The sequence below is a fragment of the Amblyomma maculatum genome, chromosome 1, assembly GCF_055883805.1.
Source record: "Amblyomma maculatum isolate TAMU_Amacu chromosome 1, ASM5588380v1, whole genome shotgun sequence".
Lineage (NCBI taxonomy): Eukaryota > Metazoa > Arthropoda > Arachnida > Ixodida > Ixodidae > Amblyomma > Amblyomma maculatum.
Genome location: NC_139344.1, coordinates 398,426,678 through 398,434,735, shown reverse-complemented (window position 1 = coordinate 398,434,735; position 8,058 = coordinate 398,426,678).

Here is an 8,058-nt window from a genome sequence, read left to right as displayed (position 1 = left end):
TCGGCTACACTGTACTACTTTCTCGAAATTCATTATCGCTGACACGATTTCAATACTTTATTTGCATAAAATATATGAAGGAGACAAAGAAAACAAGATGAACGGAAACAGATTACCCCTTACAAGCAACAGGCTTTGTAAGGGCCTTGAGCCCCTTACAAGCAACAGCGCTTACACGCATAGCCTTCTTCTGCGATAATAATATTGTCACGGACAACAGGGCTATACTTGACTAAAACGCCGGGACGAAGCTGTACCAGCAGGCGAAGTTCGGCACACAGCACGCGAGAGTCAACTTCAGTGTCCTCTTCTTCCAGGCGCAGCAAGAACATGGGGACACCAGGTGGCATTACTCCCCCTCTTAAAAAACGAAATAAGGGACGGAGCGCGAGCGATGGCCAATGTAAGCGAAACGAAAGACCAGCACATTGACAGCATAGATAACGGAGGCGGGGTAAGGTGCCCTACGAGACAACGAAACAAGCGCATAGCGCACTACCGCGTGAAATAGGGCTTCATGCGGACAACGTGCACGACCTCGGAGCGTGGTTGCCGACGCGAGGGCTGCACAGTACCCACTGGAAGAACTTCGTATGTTACTTCCGTGACTCGGCGCAAAACTTCGTAAGGTCCGAAGTAACGAGAAATCAGTTTATCACACAAGCCGGGCCGACGCACCGGGGTCCACACCCAAACTTTCTCTCCAGGATGGTATGCGACGTGTCGGTGACGGAGGTTGTAGCGGCGTGCATCCGTGCCCTGCTGTTGTTGAATGTGAATGCGGGCAAGTTGACGTGCTTCCTCAGCGCGCTGAGCAAACTGCTCGGCGTCTGGCGTGAGTGGATGATCATCTGTGCAGCTCGGAAGCATGGCATCCAACATCGTCTGAACGTCACGTCCGTAGATTAGGCGAAGTGGTGTAAAACGCGTCGTCTCTTGGGTGGCCGTGTTGTAGGCATATGTGATGTAGGGGAGAATTTCATCCCAGTTTTTGTGCTGCGAGTCTATGTACATTGAAATCATGTCGGCGATGGTTTTGTTGAGTCTCTCCGTGAGGCCATTCGTCTGCGGGTGATATGCAGTAGTTTTTCGGTGGCTGGTATGACTAAGCTCGAGCACGTCATGCATGAGCTGTGCCGTAAACGCGGTGCCTCGATCGGTTACGACTAGGGACGGTGCGCCATGACGCAACACGATTTGCTGCATAAAGAATTGGGCGATCTCAATTGATGTGCCCCGCTGCACTGCCTTGGTTTCCGCATAACGTGTGAGATAGTCAGTCGCGACTATAATCCATTTGTTACCCATCGATGACAGCGGAAATGGGCCCAGTAGGTCGATGCCGACTTGGTCAAACGGCGACCGAGGGGGAATAATAGGTTGGAGCAAACCCGCGGACTTGAGAGGAGGCACCTTTCGACGCTGACACTCGCGGCAGCCTCTGACGTAGCGATGGACAGCGTCAGAAAGTTTAGGCCAATAATAGGTTTGACGAACTCGAGCGAGTGTGCGTGCAAAGCCCAAGTGGCCGGATGTGGGCTCATCGTGGCAAGCAAAAAGGATATCGTCGTGAAGGTCGGCCGGCACGACAAGGAGGTGCGCTCGATCAACAGTGCTGGAATTTTTCTTGAATAAAACGCCATTCCGAAGACAGAATGCAGACAGGCCTTCCAAACTGACGGGGGACGTCAGCAGCGCGACCCTCCAGGTGGTCAATGACAGGTCGAAGTTCTGGGTCAGCTCGCTGTCGGGTCATTATGTCTGAGGCATTCACTAGTCCAAGAAACCCTCTGTCATCCGTGACGTTATCGACAAATCCGATGGGTGCCCGGGAGAGCGCGTCAGCATCTTCGTGCTTCTGACCAGATTTGTATACAATGGAGTAATCAAATTCTTGGAGGCGAAGGCTCCATCGTGCTAGGCGCCCCGATGGGTCACGGAGATTGGCCAGCCAACACAAAGAATGGTGGTCAGTAATTGCGTGGAATCAGTCGGGGGACGTTGCAAGATGTCCGCATACGTTGGCCGACAGGACTCGGTGGAAAAGGATGGCGGGTTAGCAGCTGGTACCGAAGGCCGAAGTGCTTGCTGGAGTTCTTCTCGGACAATACTAGCGACAGAGCTGACCGTCGGCTGGGGAGCACCGAAAAGCTTCTGGAGCTCTTCACGCAAAATGGAGCGGATGATGTCGCGAAGAAGATCCGGACTAGCCCCGAAGGCCGAATGCGGCTCAGTGAGCGAAGCGGCGAGTACCGGCCTGTCGTAGGTCGCAGACCGCTGCTGGAGCATCCTTTCCATCGTGATTGCTTCCGAAACAAACTCGGCAACTGTGCTCGGCGGGTTGCGCACGAGCCCAGCGAACAGTTGTTCCTTAACGCCGTGCATGAGATGGCGCACCTTTTTCTCTTCGGGCATGGCCGGGTCAGATCGTCGGAACAACCTAGTCATGTCCTCCACGTACATGGTTATGGTCTCGTTCGGCATCTGTATACGAGAGCGTAAGGCCCTTTCCGCTCGTTCTCGGCGATCCGGGCTGGTGTAGGTGTCCAGGATGCAGCGGCAGAACTCGCGCCACGATGTTAGCACGCCTTCACGATTCTCGTACCAAGTACGAGCGCCATCTTCCAGGCTAAAGAAGACGTTCCTGAGCTTTGCGGCTTCGTCCCACTGATTAAATGCGGCGACCCGTTCAAACTGGGTGAGCCAGTCTTCGACGTCTTCCGTCTGACAGCCGTGGAAAGTCTTAGGCAGTCGTGGGCTCTGTAGAGTGTAGTACGTTGGAGTTTGCATGACAGGTCGAGGGGCGGCTGCGGTGGAGAATTCCAACGGCCCGTGCTCAGGTGGTAGGCCTAGGTTCCTCCGGCTAGCGCGGTGAACAGGAGTGTCGATTGGCACAGGACCTGAATCCTGGGTATGCGGAGGAGTGCGGGACATATACTGGGATCGATACCCTGCGCCGACACCAAAATATGTCACGGACAACAGGGCTAGACTTGACTAAAACGCCGGGACGAAGCTGTACCAGCAGGCGAAGTTCGGCACTCAGCATGCGAGAGTCAACTTCAGTGTCCTCTTCTTCCAGGCGCAGCAAGAACATGGGGACACCAGGTGGCAATATCTAATTGAGGTTCGATTGAGTTGTTGTGCCCCACGCTAAATAACAGTAATTTATGGGGGAAGCGAACGATGCTTTAAAGAGTAAAACTCTTTCTTCAGACGGAAATTTATAATGATCCCGTATAATCAGTGTCACTTTATGTCTAATTTTTTGAAGAACCAATTCACATGATTATCCTACTGAAGCATGTCGGAATTATAAGCTGCAGGGTCTTAAAGCTATTGACGATTTCAATACGAATATAAATAAAGGTTAAGATCACATTTGAAGGTATTTGCGTACCTGTAGTCCTGAAGACGATAGCTTTTGTTTTGATAGCATTTGCTTTTAGTCTTTTTTTTATTTGACAACTTGCTCAGTCTAAATAGTAGATCATTAGCCTTAATAATTAAGTTGGCTGGAGAAGCGGATGGAATATTATATACTTATATATTGCCATGCATTATGAATCTTGCGTGTTTTTGAATGAAGAGAATATCATTAAGGCAGGGGCTAATGGTTATTGCTCGCTTCGAAGTTTTTCTCAAGCTCTTTCTTTCGCCGCCCGCCCGCGCACTCTCCCATATTTACTTGTTCCTGACTGTTTGTCTGCTCGACCTGCAGGCGTTAGCATGCAGGAGGCTGTCTGAGCGTAATAACGTGGCAATTCTATTTGCGAAGATCTTCTGTTGCTATTTGACGGAGGCTGCAAGATAGTCCTGTACGGTGTGCACGCTTTTGCAGATATCTTTATAGTAGATATTGTCCAACTAAATGCATAATTTCTGGGAATTCGGGATTTAATTTCTGCGCGACGTGTTTGAGATGGAAGTAGCGGCCAGCAGCTGATTGTGTGTCATGTGTTCAGAACCCCCTAAATCGTGCGCTGCATGAATAGGATGATGGCGCGGATTCTTAACTGCGGTTCCGCCTTATCAGAGTGTAATATTGCAGCGTTAAAACGATGAGTCACTCAGTCACAAATCAATCGTATCGTCCTCATCGCCAGTGTCGCTGTAGTATGTCATCAGCTTAGCACCCCTATATATATATATATATATATAACTGATGCAAAATAACGCCCTATATAGTTATAAAGCTCTACTAAAAAACCGCGTGCAAGGGCCTGTGCGACCTAGGGGTAGCATGTCTGACTCGGAATGCAAGGATCCTTGTAGGAAGAATCCTCGATGCTGCGTTCTAGATCTCACGCTCTCAGTCCGATCTTTACTGATAAGTCTGAGCTGAACTTTCCTGCTGCGTTGGCCATGTTACGTGGTCACGTGCTGTCGCAGAGCCCTACGACTAATCAGCGGCCGGTCACGTACACTGCCCGCTATCACCTGCCGCAGTTATGGCTGTAATGTTGGAGCTCTGCATCCCAGAAACAAACTCGAGGAAAGCTTTAGCTAGATAAGTGTTTTCACACCAACCTTTTAAACTGCAATACAACACATTTATGATTATATTTGAGCCTACATTTGCGATCTATTAGGCACCACATTATACGCCTATATGCGTTCCTAACAATATGCTACACACGAATAGGATATTCTGCCCTGCTTGTCGATATGTACTAGGGGTTGGTGGCCCGTCAAGTTCCATGTATTTTTTCCCTGACCTTCTTTTGACGCGATGTCGAAGAATAAGACTTTATCACTATACTGCCACGTGGTAGAAGCAGAGCCGTAGGAACAAGCAAGGATACTTGGATTTCACTAGAATAAACTATTTATTGGGTTCACTTGCGCCCACTAAACAACTGAGGGTTAAAGAGGCAGCGATAACAACAAGAGTGCTAGGCCAGCGTCAAACTGCCAATTACCGTTGCATTGGGCAGTGCTCAATATAAATTCCGCAAAGAAACCCATCGACAAACACGTAAAAGAACAATGTGAAACATTGCAGAAATGGCAGTGCATGGCTGTAATTCTTCGAGATACATCTCGGCACATTTTGCGCGACAACGAAAATGAGAAAGCCGAGTCGCGGCAGCACCGAGCATGAAAAGAAAGTTCTGTGCGTTACAATCACAGTGATAAGGACGCATGCTGATGGCTTTTGAGAAAAAAAAAAGTAGAGTTTTTAGTATTCCATGGTTTATGCCAACGAAGCAGATACAAGTAGAACGAGATGTAGAGGATGGGAACACAATGTCAAAAAAAAAAACCGAACAAGGATTGAAAGGGAGCCTCACATCTCTGATGAGCGTATCCACAGGTGGACGGACCATTTTTGCCTGTGCAGCGCGATCAATCCTGGAATGAAGGAAGGAAGGGAGACATCCGCACCCAACGAGTGTGAACGCGGAAAACAGGCTTCTACTTCCTTATTTATTCAAGTATGTGTAGACTTACTCTTCGCGCAGAATCACCTTGCAGTCACCGTTGCTTTCAATAGAAAGATAGGACACAAAGCTCACCGGTATTCTAATGGTGAATAAAGGCATAGGCATCATTGGATAAATTGCGCACTCTCTCGTTACGCGGTTTTATCCTAACCATACGTGCAGCCTCATAGCAGTAGAGCCTCAGCACTGAACATGCTGGAGGCTCAGTTTCGTACGTGGGTACATGTTGAACAACTGATCATAGGCTTTCTCTAGCAATTTCCTTTTGGTGCACTGAGAGGCAGAAATGTATCGCTGGAGAAATGAATGTTCATACAATTATTTCCGGCTTCATGATAACATCTGATAGAACATCTACTGTCTACGCTTTTGGTATATATAGACTGCTCGATCCCTTTTCCTTATCTCAGCAAGGTAAAGCAATGATACTCCTCACAGCGGCGCGTTAGGCTCCAGTTTTTACCGCACATTTTTCGCAGCTGTATCTGAACAGCCGCTCCTTTTGGTTCAATAGTTCTTTGTCAGTCATTTACCCTGTGTGTTGCAATTTCATGAGTTCAATTATACGCTTCTATATATTTGCCTTTACGTCACCCAACTTTTGTTTATTTGCGCTTATCAAATCATATTATGTTTACCCGTAACCACATTTACTTCGGCTTTTCATCCCATATTTACCTGCAAGGGACGAATTTAAAAATGAAAATTGCCCTCATCCCTGCTCTCACCATGATCCTGCCGTTATTCCATAAATCCGTTATTATGTCTTTCTTCATCCGGCAAATAATAAACATTTTAATCAACCTCGTTAGAGCTGAGCTTTAATATTTCGCAGGCCACAGATGAGGCTAAGCTAGAGCCTATAATATGGTTCATCCTCTCAATTGAGATATGAGAAGGTAAGGAAAGACAGCAAGAGCGATTGCCGACAGGTTAGTCGCGCGGCGAATCGGAGGGTTAAGGTCCCACCTACTGAACTGCGCATGCGCAGACGCACTTCAAGGCTTTTCCTGGGCCCCACAAAATCTACCAACCAATTGTGTTGGCGACAGCTCGACATGTCCACAAAATTGAAGACAGTCACCGCCTTTTCCCTTTCTGTTTTTCTTTTGATGGAAGGTTTGCGTGGGACAACACAGCTTCACTGTTGTGTTTGCACAGCACTGGTTGGTGGGGTGAAATTCCACCGGCCTTTCTTATTCGTATTCTTCTTTTCAAAGAGTCCATCTCTCGCCATCATCCTCTCCTCGAAGCTATCGGCTTGCGCTCAAAACAGTCCACGACGAGGCAAGAATAATGGAGAGGCATGTGAAAAGCAGCTTCTCCGTGTAATGCGTATTATGAGGATGCATGTGCCTGGCTGGGCCCATATGAGCTACGACGCCGAACGAAAATGCCGACCACCCAGCTACGTATTCCTTCTTTTCCTCCTTTTCATATCTGCCAGAAAAAGGATGAAGCCGACGTTCTCGGTGTCAGCTTCTTTGAAGACATTTCTTTTTGCGTTTACGGTGGTCGGGTGGGCCGTCAGAGGGGACGGCGAATATATTTCGCGGATTTTCTCTGTGAAAATGGGGAACATTTAGAGTCTCCTCTTTATCGCTTTCTTGGCGGCTGAAGAGTAAGCACGCATTCTGGGAACCCATCTACTCAATTGTCATTAAATTTCAATTCCTGAAGCCGGGCATGACTGGAACGCAATGCTCTTAAATTTGAAGTAAGTATTATTATATCCATTTTTTATTTCCTGGCAACCATTTCAACTGAGTTCTCATTAAAAACACTACACTGATGCCGCTTGCCAGATTGGCGACATCAAGGTCAACATTAATTGATTCAGATTGAGTCAGACTGAGAAAACGATGCATTGCTCACAATTGGAATCTCTGTTCTCATCTCAACTTACCTTCTTTCACCATACACATCAGCAGTGTATATTTCGAGACGCGCTTAAAGCTTGTGGCGACAACTGTTCCGGTCTTTCACAAGATGCCATACCCGCTGTCCTAGGCACAAACCGAATTCGCCAAACGATGAAGAAGAGTAGTCGTTTGATGCCCAGGTTTCGATGGGTCGCACGCCACAGAATGGCTCAGAGTCCACTCTTCGCAAAGGGGCAAGGTTTTCGGAGCAAACAGACGACGCAGAGAATTTCAAATCACTCATGAAAACACATGTAATGCGTTCATCAAATCAGTGGAACCTCTGCAACCCTTGCTTGACAGATAGTCAAATACAGAAATAAATCTTGCAACAGCAGCCCACTAATATTGTTATGGACTTGGAATAGCGGGCAGTGGTGGACAGGAATGTTTCTCTTAGCCATCGACTATCTTCTCTCTCTCTCTGTTCTCTGTGTTCATCAGCTTCTGGCCCCGTAACATTTTGTGGAGGTGCTGGGTATTCAATCTCTCCTCGTCCTGGCCCGGGGATTCCGTGTCCTGCATCTTCCAGCGCCGTTGGCAGAAGGTCTAGGAGGCATCGCCTGGCTGGTCCCCAGTGCCGGACCCGGTATGATCTCGCCGTTCTACCGCCCCGTCTCTCTCCCGTCTCGTCCTCGCCCCGGTCACAAGACACGACTAGGGAGCAGAACACCACATAAACCCTCTGG